This window comes from Peromyscus leucopus, chromosome 10, assembly GCF_004664715.2.
Source record: "Peromyscus leucopus breed LL Stock chromosome 10, UCI_PerLeu_2.1, whole genome shotgun sequence".
In the NCBI taxonomy this organism is placed as follows: Eukaryota; Metazoa; Chordata; class Mammalia; order Rodentia; family Cricetidae; genus Peromyscus; species Peromyscus leucopus.
In genome coordinates, this window is record NC_051071.1 from 37,653,390 (window position 1) to 37,673,783 (window position 20,394).

The 20,394-nt window shown below is 37.0% G+C and overlaps 1 protein-coding gene across 2 annotated transcripts in view; it reads right to left on the reverse strand.

The window, feature by feature from the left end:
- Positions 1–20,394, reverse strand: part of Kcnip4 (potassium voltage-gated channel interacting protein 4) — a 1,082,012-nt gene that overhangs the window by 865,111 nt on the left and 196,507 nt on the right. The gene's annotated exons all lie outside the window — the stretch shown is intronic.

The following is a 20,394-nucleotide window of genomic DNA, read 5'->3' on the forward strand; positions in this document are numbered from 1 at the left end:
TTGCTTTACATCTAGTATCCACCTATGAGTGAGTACTAAATTTTCTTCTAAAATATTTTATTTCTAGGTCTTAATTTTAGTCTCTAATCCATTTTGAATCATAAAATAAGAGCTCACTTTCACTGTTGTGTACAATATATACAGTTTTTCAATATTATTTTTTGAAGAGAAGATATTCTCTGCATAATGTGCTATTGTACATGTGTCAAAATCCCTTTTAGGCCTACATACAAAAAAAATTAAAATTAACACATCCCAAATAGATTGGTACCCATATGGTCACTTTAGCACAATCTATAATGTTAAAGATACAAAAGGAACTTGTGTCAATCAAGAAGTAAATGGGTAAAATTTGGTACACATAAAATAGAAAACTATTCAACCTTAAAAAAACATAAGGAAATTTTTCATTTTTGACTATGTGAATGAATCTGGAGTATATTATTGTAAGGGAAAGAGGAAAAAGAAAAACCAATTCTGTGTGTTCCTACTTTATGTAAAATCTAAGTGTATCAAATTTATACACACAAAAAGTATAATTATAGTTACAAAAGGCTGAGGGTTGGGGGGCACAGGAAATTGTGATCAAATACAAAGCTTCAGATAAACGGGAAACATATTTTAGTGTTATATTACATAGCATGATAAACAAAGGCATTGACTTTTTTACTTCAAAATTGCTAAGATTTAAGATACTTTTATCAGAATAAATAAGTAGAATCACTTATGAATACATAGTAACTGGGTGATCTAATGTTATATACACACATTACATCATACTATAAATATATATGTGTCAATCAAAACTTTAAAAATAAGATTGAGAGCTATAGGACTCTTTTGAAATTAAGAAAACCAAAGGTTCTACTTTGAATACACTTTAAATTGAAATAGCTTAAATTTACTCTGAAGTGAAGGGTGTTTTTTAAACTAATTTGTTCATTTTTAAATATTTATGGAAATGGTATTTATCATTACAGAACTTCGGGACATCAAAAGAAAAGAGCCTATATAGTATTCACATAGTTTTCAATAACAAATACAATGGAGATTAGGTGACACAAATAACACATTTATTTGTGACTGTTGCAGAGATGAGAAGGTTAAGGAACAAAGCACCTTCATCTTCAGATCTTGGAAAGCCTCTCTTCTTGATTTGTGCAATGAAGACTTCCCACTCTACCAACTGTTGGGGCAGATAGCAAGCTCTAGTTTTGAGCTTACCTTGTTTATACAGTGACACTAATTGTTACAAAAGGACTCTATCCTCACTGCCTACATTTTTTTCTTTTAAAAGCACTAATGCTATTGATTAAACTCTTTCCTTCTAAACTTAATTACTTCCAAACCCCACTTTCAGATAATCACACTTGGCGTCACAGCTTTACTATGTACCTAGAAGTAAGGAATAACACACACACACACACACACACACACACACAAATCAAGAAATACTATAAATAACTGTAAAATATAAATTTGTTATCTTTGATGACATGGACTATTTCTTTAAGAAACATACATACCTTACCTTGTGGGACTGGTGGGGAGATGGACACCAGTACAATTGAAAACCCATCAGAACCATACAATTCTGAACAACTGGGTTTTTGAAAAAGCTGCATTTGTTGTTCAACAAAGGAAAGTAATCCTTTAGAGGAGTGATGAATGACATTGGAGCAGTCACCATCCATATGCAAAATGGACTTAGGCCATGTACCTGTGACTTGCAAAAAGTATTAATTCACAATGAATCAAAAACTTAAATATGAAATGTAAAGCTATGGAAGTTTCAGAAAGCCAGTCATCTTGGTGCATGCCTTAAATCCAAGCACTCAGGAATATGAAGTAGAGGGATTCTGCATTCAAAGGCAGCCAGGGTAAAATAGTGAGTTCCAGGCCAGTCGGGTATAGCAAATACAATTCTGATTCTAAAAATAACAAAATATAATAAAGTTTTAATCAAAAAGAATCTTAAGAAACTCTTCAGTAAGTAGTTCAAAGTAACTAGACAAATTAACTAGGCAAGGAAGTCTTAAACTTGACAACAAATATGTGACTTCTAAAAGGAGAAACTGGAAATTAGATGACATCAAACTTTAACATTTTCTTTTTCAAAGATTTTCATAAGAGGATAAAAGACAAGCTACACAGCATAATTAAATATTTGTCATATAAGTTCCTGACAAAAATTAGTATCTACAATGTATTAAGAACTTCAAAGTTTTGTAATGTAAAAGCACAAAACCCAATTTGAATATGAGTAACTATGCAGAGATTTTTTTTCAACGAGAAAGACAATACAGGTAATACTAAGCATGTTAGAATATATTCCACATTAATATAATTGAAATGCAAAATAAAATTATAATTCTATTAGAATAACTAGGATGAAAAGTTGAGACAAGAACAAAGGTTGGCAGGATGCAGATAAATTTAATGGCTCACACATTGACAACAGAGTTGTAAGATGGTAGAGCCATTCTGAAAAATAAACTGGTGCTGTCTTAGAATTCTGAATGAATAGCCATAAAACATAGCAATTGTATTCTTCAGCACTTTGCAGAAAACTTAAAATGTATTTTTCCATCATTTCTCTTATTTTTGAGAGTATAACATACATTTCCTTCTTCCCTTTCCTCCTTCCAAAACCTCCTGGATATCCCCCTGGCTCTCCTTCAAATCCATGGGGTCTCTTTTTATTATTAAGATATGCATATGTATATGTACATATGTATTCCTAAGTACAACGCCCTCAGTGTGGATAATGTTACTTGTGTGTGTGTGTGTGTGTGTGTGTGTGTTTTCAGGACTGACTATCTGGTGTTGACTACCCAATTGGTGAGCTCTTCTATAGAGAAGACTACTTCTTCCACTCTCAGTATTGCTTATGTTACGCATAATCCTTCACACAGATGGATTTTCCTTGTCGTTATCCAATTCTTACTACAGCTTAGATAACATTTCCTATGTGGAAAGACATCCAGTTATGGTATATTAAAGGGATGGTCACCTAGATTGTCCTTGCAGGTCCTTTATCTTCACCGTTTTCACTGGGCAATCAGTCAGTCACCTACAAATCATTCTGTATAGAAACTCTCAAAACAGACCTCCTGTGATAATTTACTTTCCACTTCATAGCCCAGATCCCAAGATAATTAAGTCCTTCCTCTAGAGATGGCAATAATATATCGCCTATATGCAGACATGACTAGAGAGTATTTAAGGAAAATAATGTGGTTTAATCTTACTCTCATGAAAATACAAAACATAATTAGGAAGATAAATTTTAATGTCAGAAAATTAGAAAATGAAACCAAAAACTGGAAAATAAAAGAATTAATTATCAGCACATCTGGATTACCACTATGTAAAATAATATAAAGTCATGTGTCCGTGGCCAGTAATAAGCAGGTGACCTTAAATGTTTCAGAGATACTTCACCAATGCCTCTATCACTGGCACAGAAATGTGAGAGAACTGCACAATAGCTTATGAAGTTCAGAGTTCACCACTCAGTACTTTGGGCACGTGGTATAGAGTCTACTAACATTCCTTATAGTAGAGTTACAACTAAATTGAATTTGCAGGCAAATCACACTCACCAGCTCACCATGTGATAAGAGTGATATAAATGAAAGATCCTATGCTGTAACTCCTGGTCTTAGTAAACTACAGGGGGGGGCTTAAACGTATGGGCATCTTTCAAGATGTATTTCTTTTAATTTCATTTGGAGAATTATTTTTTGTTACTGGATCTTTCAGAGAAGGCCAAATTCAAATAAAATAAATCATAAATGCACTTAAGTGACCCCCCCAATTGCTCTTTAGAATGTAAAACAAAATCTGTTGGCTTCTCTTCAAGGCAGGAAGAGCCATGAAGATTTCAAGAAGATTCACGTCACAATGTAGTTTCCTTCCCAAGTCAGCTCCTCCTGATACATCTCGGTGTATTCTGTGTATCTCAGTGGGAGTGGATATTGTTATGCTTTTCCAATTGTCACAAGTTACAAAATTAAACATGTGCAGTGTGAAAATAGCACACCATGGGGCTGCAAGGAGAAACAGAACAGAGCCTTGAGGCAAAGTCACAGGCTCTGAAAGTGGGTCTTGATAAAATAGCAAACTAGCTTCTGTCTATTAGAGAAGAATGTCCCCCATGCCAGGTCCATTATTATTCTGGAAACATCACTAGTCACCTACTTCAGTGAATAAAGAGCAAGCCAACACACTGTGACTGCTCATATCAACTTCAGTGACAGCTCTGTGAGCACAAAGCGAGTCAAAATGGCACCTGCAGGCAGGGAAGGGCCCTTTACCATGCCTAGGTCAACAAAACCCTCTAAAAGGTATTTTAGGTAGGGCCTCAAGCACATGTAAAGGAATCTAGAATAATATAATGTCACCCAAAGAAGACTCAGTCTTTGGGATAGATGAGAACTCTGCCTCACCTTAGTATTAAAAACAAGAGTGTGTAGATAAATATTCACCTATAAACAGATTCAGAGAAATACTGAGTGCAAGTTCAGATTTCAACTCAAACAAAATAAAACAAGTAAGCTCCTGCCCTCAAAAAGACTAAAACATAGAGGGTTAAGGAAACGAAACACTTTCTACAAAATGAGGTTGAAGTATATTTTTGTGTTGTGTTCAGGAGGAGGAAGCAAAGTTGTCACATAAATGTCCCCGGGGAAGTCAATGCATTAATAATATAGTATATATGTTGGAGAAGCAGGCCATTAGACCTTGCACATCTAGAGCAGAGTCTCCCTCAGTGGGACTCTCCACGCCCACAGTCCAGTTTAAGGGCTTTGTGTATTGCCATTGGAGCTAGAAGGAGATGTGCTTTGCTGATAGAGGCCCCCAGGTATAAGATAACTGCATGAATTGTACTTATAGAGAATAGAACCTAAAAGGATGCTAAAAAGTCCACACCTGGCTGGCACAGCCATCCATATCTGAATGGAAGGCAGAAGTCAAAAAGCCAGCACAGCTGCTTGACAAAGACCGAGCAGAGCTGAGCCACATGATGGCTGCCATGTCTCCTTTGGTTTTCATCTCCACCTGTTACATACTTGGGACACTCAATATTTGTACAATTTGAGGATATGGGATTGATGGAAATTTTCTTATGAATCATTCATGCCTTCTCCTAGGAATGCTGCTTCTAAACTTCCCCAGGAAAGTACTGAACATACTATCCCCCCCTCCCCAGCTTTTAGGGAGATAGCCTTATCTACTTGAAGGTTTTCCTTATGCCTTGGAGGTTGTGACACGTAAGAAGCCAGAGGCCTCTTCATGAGGCTATGAGACATTTTGAAACGTCTGTTCCTGAACTTTCACAGGAACAAGATATTTTAAAAAAAGTAAACTCAAAAAGGTCAACAAGATTTGGTGAGCTAGAGGAGTAGTCCATAGTTCAGATTATAAGCCTCTTTCCACTATACACTCAGACAATTACGTGGCATACAACTGCCCTACACAGAGACATATTGATGAGCAAAGCATGGAGTAGAAAGATGACAAAAGTATGAGATGTTAGGACCTCCCTCTCTGAGAACAGTTAGCTCATGCTGTGCCACTATAATGCCATATGACCAAGGAACAACAGAATGCCAGGAACAGACATATAGACAAATTCTATAAAGATTTAAATATGGACATTGATTGTATTGTGCCAGAATTTGAATATAACTGCAGCAACTTTGGCCTGAGGATTTTTCTTGGGCACTCTGACCATTAAGAGTTAATAAAACACTGCTTGGGACATGGTAAAATGCCCAGGTGGCTTGAAGATTTTGTTTTGGTCTACTGTTCTTGAAGAAACCAAAGCTACCAGCCTGAGAACAGACTGTCATATGCCTCTAGATTCTTAAAAATCGGGTTATGGGGTTAATGAGTAAGAATGATAACTCTGTTTATGAATGATGTCAAAACTTGAGGAAAATGATAATTCTGTTCTGTCATAGTTTATTAATGATGACTAAAAGATGAGCAAAAGGAAGAAAAACATGTGTCCAAAACCAAAAATGATGTGATCTATATTTTGGAACATCATGAATATATCTCTGCTTATTAAATTCTGTATAAATAAAGAAACACTCTGGCTGCTAGTCAGTCAGGCTGCAAGATTCTCCCGACCACCATACCATGGCCTGACTCACTTCCTTCCCCTGCCGACTCCTTACATCCTCTGCAAGACCCATCCACCATCAGGGATGGTTCCTGGCACCCGGCCCAAAGATGGGTGGCAATATGGACTTGGACAGGAAGTTTAGAGTCAGTCTGAGAAATTTCAAAAGAAGGCAGGCTGCAGGTGCAACAGTAGAGTGAGAGCTAGGTTATTTTACAGGAGTTCACATCTAGATGTTAAGATTGATGATCTGAATGTCTCCCTGGACGTGCTATTACACAAAACCATTGTTTTCAAACATGGTCCATTGAAATATACAGGAGTTACTTTCTTCATGGGAAATTTTGTTTACTTCTTTGCTGAACAATACAGAGGAAGCAACTGGGACTCCGGATTATCACTTGAGTTAGCATCAAGCTGTTTACCTTAACTGAGATTCATGTTACTATACAATTAAAAAGCTAAGTCTGACAAATGTGATTACTAGAAGGTTTAAAACAATGTTCCATGATTGTATAAAATTTTTAACCTATTTCAGACATTTCAGAAAAACTAAAAATGTCCAAATTCCAGTAATTTTGGGGCCCCATACTCAATATATGTACTTGACATAGAGTAGGGAAAAGTACTAATTTATTATGTCCTGAGTTATTATAAACCACACAGTTTTGATCAAAGTGACCTATAGCAGCCATGCACAGGGAATGAAAAGTCAATATAAAGTCACATTGCAAACTAAAGATCACAAAAGCAGGGCTCAATAACAATCCCTTTAACCCACCAGATATTCCTCCTAAAGCCACCTGCAGGATGGAGAGTCTGAGGTGAGGTCCTTGTAATGAATCACCAGCCTTTCGCTTCAAAACAAACCCCAAGGAGTCAAGGAAGCCTCATTTGCAGTTAACATCAATGTTGATCAATAGGCAGCTTTCAAACACTCCGGATGCTCTCTTGGCTTCAAGAGAAGTCACAAGCCATGTCCATCCTGTGATGCTGCCTATTCTATTCAAATGGAATATACTCAAGGGAATTGAGAACCCAGGATTTCACTTTTGCTTGAAATGGGCAATGGTTTCTAAACAATTAGGCTTAGGATTCAGCAAATTGTTTGCATCCTTCACTCTAATTATTTGAAGATTAGTCTTTGCTGTTGTTGCTGTTATGTTACAAGCACACACACTATTGGGCTGATAAAAAATATGAGTAAAGTGAACTCTCCCAGGTATTTTTGTTTGCTTTTTTAAGGAAGAGCATTGGGAGTGTGTGCTTCATTCTCTTGTGAAGTAGCAAGCTCAGAGAAAGCACAACTCTGAGTCATATATATGTATATGTGTGTGTCATATATCTATAATATATATATAATATATATATATAGGCAAACAGTAGGAGCATACTTAGAATATTAAATTGACTGAGCTCACCTTAAGCCCCACCATTACACATAGATGATGACTTGATTTACAAGATTTATTAAGTTTCTATTTACCAAGCAAAGGGTAACAGTTAGGTTTCTCATGATATGAAGGCATATCCTGAGATTTCAAAAGAAAGGTCAATGTTAAAGGTCACACCAGAGGGAGACTTGTAGAAGAAGCATTTGAGACTGAACATCAACAGAGCCCCTCAAGAGAACTCAGCTACCCTGCAAGGCTGTGCTGACATGATCAGTTAGAAATAGCAACACCCCTACTTGTCACTTGAGATTGAATTGCCTTAAACTATCAAAAAATAGATGGCAGCTTCCTTTCAAGACAAAAAGTGCATGGATTAAAATTAAAAAAATATAAAAGTAGTTAAAATAGCAACTATGAAATCAAAGAACTCATCTAATCATTCATAGAAATAACTACAATAGAGCTAAGGTGGACGTTTTCTTGATTATTTGGCACTAAGGGTTTTCTTCAGGCTGGAAGATAAGTGAGAGCTCTGGCTGAGTTTAGACCCAGTTCCTGGATAAAAAGTCCGATAACCCCTGCATTGTGTGGTTTGGAGACAGGGGGATCTATGAGATTTGCTTGCTTGCAGCCTAGCTCCAGGTTCAGAAGACCCTGTCCCAAAGGAATGAGGTGGAGTGTATTAGAGCAGGGTTCTGTTCGCTGTTCAAGGATATTCATCTGCATACACACACACACACACACACACACACACACACACACACCACCACCACCACCACCACCACCACCACCACCACCACCATATATGTCAAATTCATACACACCATATATGTCAAATTCATACACATAAAAAGAAAGTATTCCATGGAGACACCTAGAAATACTAGATGCAATGACATTAAGTAATCAAAGAAATTAATTTACTCAGTGACAGTATCCTCACCAAGTTATAGCTCCCTTCAGTAAAAATTCTCTTTTGTGCTATTTTTCATTGAAGCTTTTATAACTTCACTCATACGGCAGGGCAATTTCCAAAATTTTTTTTTTAAAAAAGGAAAAGCAGTACAGCAATCCACATTCTAGTCCAGTCCCACAACTAATAATTACCTTCACCATATTATGACAACCAGCACCGCTGCCAGCGCACACAGCTTTCAAATTACACGGCACGAGAGAACACACACTTTGGGAAGGAGAGAGCTATGCCAGCACAAATCAAAATTTGCACCGTTCTTCCAAACTTTATCTTTTTGTTGTTGTTCCAATGGTACAAAGCCTAGGCTATAGACAGAAGAAAGACCTGAAATCCTTTTAGTTTCAGTTCACTCTCTCACATGCAGTTTTAACCAGGTACAGAAAGAATGGGCTGCCAGTCCTCTTCTGCCTTTTGAATGTCCTTGAGTGTACCCCAAGGAAGCAGCTCTGAACCTAGTTTAAAGATGACCTTCCTGCACACACTCCCGCCCCCAACTTGCTGCCATAGCTCTTTCTCATCAGAGTGGCTAGATTAAATATTCAGGACCCTGCTATGGTGGTGCATAGCAATGCAGGGCTCTGACCTTCTCCAGGAAAATCAGTCAGGGAACAAACCTGTGACAAGAGTGACACTGTGTGCTGTAAAGTAAAACCTCCTAATGCAGTCTGCACACTACATTCTCTCTGGCATAGTAAATGCACTGTTAAATTCACACTGCAGAAATGTACTAAAAGCCTTTTAAAATGGATTTGTAAATTCATATTCAGGTCTATCTGCCATTGACCCTCTCTCTATGTAGACCTCTCAGCCAACAGTCACCATGAGTTGGTGGCAGAGGGTGAGCACTGGACTTGAGATTATCTTCCTCTCCTCCCAGGGAGGGTAGAGATGAGAATGTTCTTCATGTCTCAACTGTTAGTCAGGCATCTACTTTTAAAATGTTTTAACACTGAGTCAAAAAGGAAAATAATGTGGTCTTTGGTGTAACTCCCCAAGAAACTCCATGACTAGAAAATATTAAAGGTATCTGCTTTATCTTTACGGACATGTACTACATCAAGCAAGTATCCTGAATTTTTTGAACTTATTCTCTCTCTCTCTCTCTCTCTCTCTCTCTCTCTCTCTCTCTCTCTCTCTCTCTCTCTCTCTCTCCCTGGCTCAGTGCAAAAGTAGATTTTTTTTTAATTCCTCAGAAAGAATGCAGCTGAGAACAATGAAATAAGTTTACCCATAGTAAATTTAGATTTAAGTATCAAATGTTAATTGTGTAAAAATTAAAATTTTTACAAAATTTTAAAACCTATAAAAAATCATTTTTTTTCCTGATCCTTAGACATGTGCTTTGAAGAACTGTTGAATACCACTGCCTACTTCTTTACCTCCTGTACAGCCAAAGCCTCAAACCCACACATTATACGTTGATTTGGGTTAAAGCATCCAATTATCCCTTTTCTCTGCTGTGGGCTCCATCAAAACCATAACAGATAAATATTTTTAATATATTTTGTACAACAATATGATTACTTGCTATATTTTAATAATAAAAATTTCCCATTCTAAAATATTTTTAAAAGATGACAATTTTAGATGTGTCCTAAATACAATATTTAAGGAATTTAGGGACATCGAGGTGAGCAAACTGAATAGGCTTTCTTATAAATTGTGCTAATTTATTATAATATAGTATTTTGTGTGTAAAATGTACCAGGCTACACTTACCAGACAGGAATCTGAAGGCAAAAACTGAAACAGAAACCATGGAGGAAAGCTGCTTACTGCCTTGTTTCACTTGACTTGCTCAGCCTACCCAAGACAATCTTCCCTGAAATGATATCACCCTCAGTTGGATGGCCCATTATATAAACAGTACTTTTAGATTCAGTAGGGGCATTGAAAAAATTATTCTATTTTGACGCAAACCGATGTACGAACCGCTCTATAAAAGTTGTCTTAAATATAAGTGCATGCCTTTAATCCCAGCACTTGGGAGGCAGAGGCAGGTGGATCTTTGTAAGTTTGAGGCCAGCCTGGTCTACAGATCGAGATCCAGGAAAGGCACAAAGCTACACAGAGAAACCCTGTCTCAGAAAAAAAAAAAATCTATTTCATAGACTTAATTCATCATCTAAACAATTATAACCCTGAATGGCAAAGTGGTATGCAGACAACATGACTAAAGAATCTAAAGATTTCATTTAACATTGAAGCTTCTAGTGGCCTAAAACTAACTTGGGACTCTGTAGCAGATGCATTGTGCATAAGTAGTCTATAAATCAGCAGCTTCTTTCCCCTTGGAAACTGAGATGTAAAGTTTATAGTCTAAAAATATGGCCTAATTCCCTATTTTTGTCAGTTTTGAGGTAGTAGTTCCCTTTGATAAAAATATGAAAATTCTAAACTTTCTCCCAAGACAAGTGGATTGTATTTAATAATGGCTACATTTCTATGTTCCTGGTGGTAGGCTGGAAAGCATCCATCTCTCTTGTCCTGGGCATATTGGCTAATTTACAGTCTCCCCAGGTATTTGTCTGCCTGCCAATCTCCCTTGTTCTTTGTGAGAGGTTTGCCTTATTGGAAAATCCTTATCAGAAATCCAGGATATAGGAGGGAAGCAAGGAGAGAAAAGGGGATTGAGGGTAAGCTGGGACAGGAAGATAAGAAAGTGAGAGAGGCAGAGTGAAATTAGAGAAAGGAGAGAAAAAGGATTGAAGGAAGAAGGGGAAGAGAGAGAGGAAGGATTTCAGGGAAGGATAAGGAAGGAGGAACTGAGAGCAGGGAATAGGTTCTAGTGGCCTTTGACATGTGAATAAATAGGTTCTGAGGGACAGCTCTTTCAGGCCTTCTCAGCTTCCTTACCCAGTCAGCACATTCACTCTGAGATAAAGAAAACAGTGAGAATGCTGAGATAAAGAGAACACCGGTGAGGACAGTCTGACCTATGGCTTTTTAAGTTATCTGTGCAAGTCTTGTGTTCTATACTACCAAGTTTTGTATATCAAACCTACTTCTTTCTCTATTGACAAACTACTTTTTTGGAGGATGGATGAGAGGACAGCATCCTCCTTAGGGAACTGGAACGAAATCCCCCGATGCCCCTTTCACTCTTTTGTCTTCATATTCTGGTATATTGGGTATCTTTACTAATTTTGCTACAGGATACATTGTTTTCAATTCGGCTTCAGAAATGTGGGCTGAGATTTTTATGGCTGCCTTTATATCAAGCTCAAGAAACAGGAAAATTCTATCTGCTCCAAAAATTGTGTGGGAGTGCAAATGCCAGAGGTGAGCCACATCACTCACAGAAGTACTAACTGGAAAAAGTTATCACTTAAAAATTAATTTTCTTTCCCCTTGAAGAGATCTACCATTCTTATGATATGCTTTTCAATTTTTTCTTTGTGCTTCTGGTAGTATAATTGCAAGAAAAAAAAAACCCTTCACTTAGCTCTTACATTATTCATCCACACATTCATTCAAACATTTATTAAAGGAACTGTAAAATCAGGTAACTTTGATAAAATTTCTCTGATATCTCTACAATCAGCATTAAAGTCAGGTCATCGGAGGTCTAGCTAACTAGAAGTAATAGAAGCAATTACTGTGAAACATTTATTAATATGGCCATGAGAAAAATATTTTTATAATGAACTCTATTTTATAGTGAGTGCTAAGGCTGATGACAAATTTTTAAATTTTTAAGATTTTATTTATTTTATGTGTATTAGTGTTTGTCTGCTTATATGTGTGCATCACATGCATGCTTGATTCTTGCAGAGTTCAGAAAAGGATGTAGGATCCTCTGGAACAGAGTTACAAATGGTTGTGAGCCACCAAAAGAGTGCTGATAAATGAATGCAAGTCTTCTGAAAGAGCAACAAATGGTCTTAAGCACTGAGCCATCACTCAAAACTCAGCAAACCATTCTTGATCAGCAATGATGGTCAGGCAGCTGTCTAGGGGACCACAAATCTAATCTATTAGCAGTATGGTTCAGTGCATGTATGGGGCAAACATGATACCCTTTAGTTTCAAATAAGAGATAAGAACTTTGAGTTCTGTGAAGCCCCATCAGGAGGAGATATTACATAAAATTAGCAAGCCTAATTATAAAAGGTTCTGATGGATATTTTATTGCAATAAAGACATAAACTGAGCTTGTGTGTGAATAACCCATTCAAATTTCTTTAGCTCTGAAATTGGTCCTGACTCACTGATGCCAGGCTAAAATGATTTTGTTAATGAAAGCTTGGAGTTATGACCAGATATTCCTTTCTCTTAGTTGCAACTGTCATTCTACCTTCTGGGATGACTCTTAAGAGTGCAGTATGACTCCACAAATACCTTCTAAGAGATGGCTTTGAACTAAACCCAAGTAGAGGGGGTGAACAACGTTCTGTGTCAAGCCAGTTTGTCTACCATCCATGTGGAGATTAAACCATCATACTGGAAAATCCCAGGTTATGTTCCTCCATCTGATGTACCTCAGAGTCTTAGTTTCCTATCATAATACTCATAACTGTACCAGAATAAGGTAGCCCAATAGAAACACTATTTTGGGTGAAATGATTTCTACTTAAGGGTACTTCCCTGAATAGAGCCAGAGATGTAGCAAGGTCCCTGGCCTCTGCCTACTGCTAAGTTTCAGAAATATAAATCTGCTGCAGTCAAACATGCCAAGCCTGTTCCGCTGGAAAAAATATTTCATTCCATAGTGAAGCACCATGAGCTTAAAGGATGTAAGTAATGTAATCTGTCTTTGAGCCTCATTGGCTTTGCTTTTACACATAGTTTCTGTAATATTAGCAGCATAAGTACTATATGGTAAGCACATTACCTCCCTAGAATCTATGGAATTATCTATAAAGTCCTGATAATTATAAAAATAGATGATTATGAAATTATAAAGTGCACTTATTTAGGATTTCTATAAAGTACACTTATGTTTCACAATTAAAATACTTATCACTCTATTTATATTTACACCTACTTGGTTAAGTAACATAGAACTGTTATTTTTATAAGCAAATGATGACAGTTATACATTTTACCTAAACAATACTAAATTCTTTTTTGTTTGGTCTTTTGAAATTCTTCATATATAGGAAAACGTGATACAGACTCCCAATGCCATCTTCCAAACTGAGCATATTAAAAATTTCATGAAATATTTCATTTCTAGTTTACTAATTCATGAAATCTTTGCTATTATACGAATAGTCTTACAATGACAGGCACCTAGGAACATGGCATATAAGTGAAGAATATGCACGGAATGAGGTGTCTATCATTTAATAAGACAAAACTATAACCAATGGATGAATAAGAAAATTAAGTTACAATTTTAATGAATAAATCTATTTTAAAGAACCTTGTTGAATCCTCATTCAGAATATCTATTCTGCCAACATTAGTTCATTCCTGTTTCAGATGCCAATGACTGTCTCCATTAGAATTCTAATTGTGTATGGCATAATCAATGTGCATGAGGCTTGTGATTCATAGACTGACAACACTCAGCAGCAAGTTCACAAGCAAGGCAGTGCAGAGACGCTGGCTGAGGGACACAAATGCCACTTTAACTAACAATCTGCAAGAAAGAATCCTTCTGGCAGTGTTGCCATTAGATTGTTAATCATCAGTGGTGGCTAACACTAGAAATCACTGAGATACCAGATGCAATGCACAAGATGTAACTTAAGAATGAAAGCCAAGAAGTTAAAGGATACAGTGGGAAACCTAATTATATTAGGCACCCAGGAATTCTGGAACAAACTCATTTGATCACAGAGGCACATAAAGACATATAAAAGAATCAATTTAAATTTATTATGTGCCTGCTGCTAGTTCAGCTGTTGCTAACAGACGCTCCATGGAGAACCTATGGAGAGAAAAGCCTTCTGATACTTTCTCCTGGTATGAACCTGGGGAGATGGTGTTAACAAACAACCTAAATTGGAATGTATGGTAGATCAGGGCCAAGTTTTGTTTTAGTTCAATGATGTTCAATCTAGTAAAAGTTCAATAAACATTTATTGAACACATTAGTGAATGCCAATATCCTGTGTACCCTAAAATCATTGGTGACATATGGTAGAGGCCCCCGTTTGACCTTCTACTTATCAACAGTAAAGGGAAGGAACTTTTGTCCAATAATTGAAAAGGCATCATGAGGAAGTCTGGCATTTGATATCTTTCTACAAACCTTAGCATCAGTGTATTCACCAGCTAGTGATGGATGAGCAGTAACTCATTATCTTTGAAACCCCATCTAAATCAGCCTGCTTCTTTTCTATGTTCAGAAAATGTGCATGGAGATAGATGTACTTAAACCACATAAAAAGACTTTCCATTGTGAGTAGGCTACATAATTCTCCAATCTCCCCAGGTAAAAATATGTGGAAAAAATCAAAGAAAAATATGCAAAATTCCAAGACAAATGGAACCTTGTAGCAAGCAGATGAAAGGAAATTCAAATTAGACTCTGTTTTCCTGATTTTCACATCCACATGCTAGAAAGTTTCTTTATATGGTTCATAAGTGTGGAGAATAGATCTATGATTATCATTCTGTTCTCAGATTTGAATCAATATGTTATATAGTAAAGGGGGATGATTCAAAGCAATTACATAACACTAGTGCTTGAATTCAGAATTTGATTGAAATGTCCAGTGAGCTAACACCAGTGTTCATGTACACAGTACTTTTCCCAGTAGAGTTTAATGATGTGAAGTTCTACTACTTCAGATTACCTAGTTCTATATCGCAACTCTGCCTTCAAGGGCTGTGTGGCCCTAGCCAAGTTTACTTGGCTTTTACACATCAAAAGATAATGATTATTTATAACTACTTATTTGGGTTTTGCTTTAGCTTCCCAAATTCCAACAATGAACATTTCAAAACAACAAAAAAAATTATAAGAGAGAAATTGAAAACCTGAGTGACAAGGTATCAATTCACCATCTTTATTGTCATAATTTACAAGTTCAATGTCAGCTAGAATCTGAATTTTTAAACAGTTAATGGAAAACATGAGTTAGCAATTTCTGTTGACAAGTACACACCTGAGTTAAGTTCTTCATCAACAGACTTGGGAGAGCATGCATAATTTCCCCATCCCCCCACAGCTTTCACTCTCACCACCAATTTGGGCTTTTGCCCTCAGATTCTACCTCAAAATATCCACTAATATTTTTGCTGCTAACCCAACAAAGCACAACTGTAAACTCGGCAATTATTATTCACCTAGTCTGCATGGTTCTTTCCTTCTTCCATAATAATAAAGTAATATAAAGTCACCCTCATGACCACATTAAAGTTAATTTCCTCCAAATGACAGGTCACAGTCATAAGGCATGACTCCGCATGTCATAATACTTATCTCTGTAGAGGTTCAGTACAAGGCTTAGTGTGTGTTATTTATGAATATATTGCTCCAGTGTAAAGAAAGACAAATTCTTTTCTTTCAAAGATATCCATTTTCTGATGCACACTAAAAATTTAGACTCTTTAAGGACATAAATGTTGTATTCAATCAAATTACTAATCCATTGAGGTCATTATTATACTATTCACAAGCATAAATGAGCTATTTCGTGAAAAACCATTCATTTATTCAGTCTACTGCTAGGTGATGAAGAAAGCTATAAAAAATGACTTTATGCTTCTACATTTTAGGGCCTCATAATCCTACCTGGGAAAAGAGCAAGTGAGGTGAGTGAGATGGGGGAAGAGAAAATATGTTCAGGGTAGGCATTACTAAAATGAGTTTGTGATAAAATTTAGGAAGTGAACAGATTTTTTTGCCAGTAGCTCGGGAGGAAAACAAGGAAGTCCTGTACACAAAAATAAACAGCTCTTGAGCAGACACATGGATGAGCCTAGAGAAGGATGGAAACTATAAGGCAGGTGCTCTGTCCCAGGCCAAAACCATTTTTATTTTTAGTTAGCATAAGCAGATTTATTTCCAACACAATTTAGACAACCACCAGGATTTCCAGTTGAGAATAGAGAAATCACAAGTCAATTCAAATAATCAAAGCGAATTTGGCAAGGTCTCATGGTTGCTACTGTGCTGTTCCCCACTGTAGTTAGGACCAGCAGACATCTGGCTCTCTTGCCAGTTTCTATGCATGTGGCCTGATGTGCTCTGTGAACTCCTGCAGAATTGTACTTTTGTGGCCACTTCACAGTGTATATTTACATTTGAAAATAGTTTTGCATCCTATGTTAATACATCTGTGCTACTTTATGATTAACCATAACACTAAAGATGATGACTGCATCCAATGCTATAGAGAGAAAATCATAGCCGTGATGAAGGCACATGCACATTCTGGAGGGTAAGATACAAGGATCATGCATTTGAGGCCAACCTGGTGTCATGGAAAGACCATGTCTCAAAAAATAGGGGTGAATAGAGGCTAAGCATAGGTTAAAAATGAGTCCCCATGTTTTCTAGCATAATAAGAAAAGTCAGTGTCTTCAGGACATAAACACAGATGTCTACAGGATTCTTAGTGCCAGTCTGTCTACCCAGATATCTAGAAACATAGTGGATCTAGATTTTTATGCAATAAAACTCAATAGACCTGATGGACTGTTAGTTGTTTTAGATCGTGTTCCATTTATTTTGCATACAACATGATTTCACTCAGATTATGTGTTTCTTGGTTCTTCAGACATATTGACACAGATTTCACTTTTAAAAAAATTAAAAGGTCCTGCTAAAACTCACCACAATGTGAGGAGTTTCCTCTGAATAGATAGGGTCCCCAGGACCCAAATTAGCAAAATGCTAGAGCAGACAGTGCTGAGGTACACTGCAGTTTCCACTTTCTTAAGCTACAACTTTTGCTTTTAACAAGTTTTTTGTTTCAATCCATACATAATTAAATTGGAAGTAAGACTTTGCACAAGTATAATGTAGTATTTGTGCCTTGTTTGTCTCCAGTAATACTTATCTAAACTCCAATGCTGTAAAGAAATACAGAGATTGGTATGGCCAATGGAGTAGATGTTTCTTGGTAAATGGAAGAGTTTTAAGGTTTAAAATTAAACATTTACAAAACAATAAACTCATAGAATGTACCAGAAAGTCTGGTTTCTACAGTCACTCTGTCATGCACATAGGCACAATATCAGTGAACTTAAAAATGCAGACATGCAAATTGTGGATCATTTGAATAATCTACACTCTAAAATAAGTCAATGGCTCTCATTCTAACCTAATAAACTGAAGAAATATGAAACATTAGCAGAGTAGATTCCCAGAACTTTATTTGGCTGTGTTTTTTTCAGATATAAGTGACTTTGGACCATGAACAATATACTATTTTGAGTTTATTTTTTAGTCCTTTTCTTCTCTGTAAGATTGTTGGGGTCTCACCGGGCCATGATCTTATTTTAGTCTCTAGGAAAGTAGTCTAGTGTGTTGTTCAAAAATTTTATATGCAGATTTGATAGAAAAGAATAGTGTGATTTTCATAGGATCCCCACAAAATAAAAGAGGAGAATCCCATTTGAATTGGAGGGACTGCTTCATGGACATCTTGAATGACCATGGAACCTCCATGAATGACAGCAAACACTCAAGGATTTGGGGATCTGGATCTATGCATCTGTAGTAGTTTGAATGTAATGGGCCCTCATAATTTCATAGGGAGTGGTACTATTATGAGGTGTGGCTTTATTGGAATTGATATGGTCATGCTGGAGGAAGTATGTCCCTGTGGGGGCAGGCTTTGAGGTTTCCTGTGCTCAGGATACTGTCCAGTGTCTCAGTCAATTTCTTGTGACCTTTATATCAAGATGTAGCCAGTACCACATCTGCCTGTGTTCCACCATGCACCCCACAATAATGATAATGGATTAAACTTCAGCTGTAAGCAAGCCACCCAAATAAATGTTTTCTTTGTAAGAGTTACCATGATCATGCTCTCTTCACTGGAATAAAATCCTAAGACGGCATTTCTCTCTGTTTGATCATATATATCTGAACAGACTAGTACAGATCCTTGATAATACAAGATGTCCCAAAAGTAGTTCCTGAAATTTAATCAAGTAGAGAGAGATGGAAAACCAGAGTTTGCACTCCATTTTCCCAATTTGTCAGTTATTCACACTCAGAATATCTCATAGGGTTACTTTAGTATCAGGATCATCCATGTAACTAGTAATAGTCATGAAAAGCTTCAAATAATGTGAAATACTGTACATTTTCTTGACCTTAACATGTATGTATAACAATCTGATATGTGTTTTTCAAGTATGGGTGAGTTATAATTCTAAAATAGGGTGTTGTATGTCAGAGTATCCCTTCTTATGCTACCATTACAGAAGAAGCTTTTTAAGGGCCTAAAATTTTCGTTTTCAGTATCTTAAGCCTCTGGAGTTCTAGGAAATAACATTGAAAGTCCTTCCTTCTATTCATTGGTCTTTAGGTCTCTGGCTCACTGTTCTTTTCCCCAACTTTATCTTCTGAGCTTCCTCTACTCAGAGCTTACTCCTTTCTAGGGTTTCTTTATTAAACAGTTCAGCTTCAGGGACATTCCTGTGAGATGTCAAAATATTTAAACTCAATATTTACTATACTTGACTTGGCCTCTAAACCCAGTCAAACTTGGATACTGTCTGTTTGACAACTACTGCTATCCTATGATTCCTAATATTATTGTTCAAGAATTGCAGGCTCCTTCTGAGCCAATAATTCTTCATCAAAACACAAAACCAGAAAGTCAGACTTCTTGGTAAATATTTCAAAACTGCACATCTATAAAAAGAAAAGGCTGGGCTCCCTCCTTTTCCCCCTAGATTCCCTGTCACAGCAGTCACACTGTTTATGAATAATAATCCAGTGAAAAGACAAGAAAAACATCAGCTACAAAGAGAGAAAAGGGAAAACAGGTATCTACGTGTATCACTGAAGGAGACAGGGGACATTCAAAGACACAACTGCCTTCCCTGACAGGCCTCATCTGGCAAAATGAATGCCCTGCTCCTTTACCCTATCCCAGACATGCTGAATGTCACTTCAGAACAAGGTCTATCCCGTGATCTTTGCATTAGTACATTCTGAACAATCCAGTCAGACCCTATCTCGTCTTCTCTGCAACTGAAGGCCAAGGAAACCAAAACAACCTTCTTTGCAATGTTTCCCCTTTAATCTAGTCAACTGCAATCAGTACATGCCAAACATGACTATCTTTTTTTTTTTTTTTTTCAATTGCTGTTGATTTTCAGTTATTGCCACAGGCTGGCATGAGGCAGGCAAATAATAAATCATAGGAACTTGGTTTGCTAACTGAAATGTTAATAAAGGACCTCCTATATTAAGAGGGAAATGAACTAGGCCCTCTGAATAGGTAAGACAGTTGTTTAGCTTAAACTGTTTAGGGGGCCCCCTTGCAGTAGGATCAGGCTCCATCCCTGGTGCATAAGCTGGCTTTTTGGAGTCCAGTGTCTATGGTGGGACTCTTTGCACAGCCTTGGTGCAGGGGGATGGAGCTTGGACCTGCCTCAGCTGAATGTACCAGGTCCTGCTGACTCCCCATGGGAGGCTTTGCCTTGGAGGAGGTGGGAGTAGGGGTGGGTTGAGGGGAAGGCTGGGGAGTGGGAGGAGGGAGGAGAGGGGGAATCTGTGGTTGGTATGTAAAATGAATAGAAAATTTCTTAATTAAAAAATATAGGAAAATGTTACTTTAAAAAAAAAACAAATTCTGTTTTTTAGAAGGAAATAATGAAAGGTATACTTGCTATCTAGTACTGCTTTTGCACAGTGAGGTGTTTTTTTTTTTTAAATCTACAACACATTAATGCTATTTAGGTTAAAAGAATGCATATGGAAATCTCCATCAAATTCATTTGCATAAGACCTGCAAGCTACATAGTAGGAA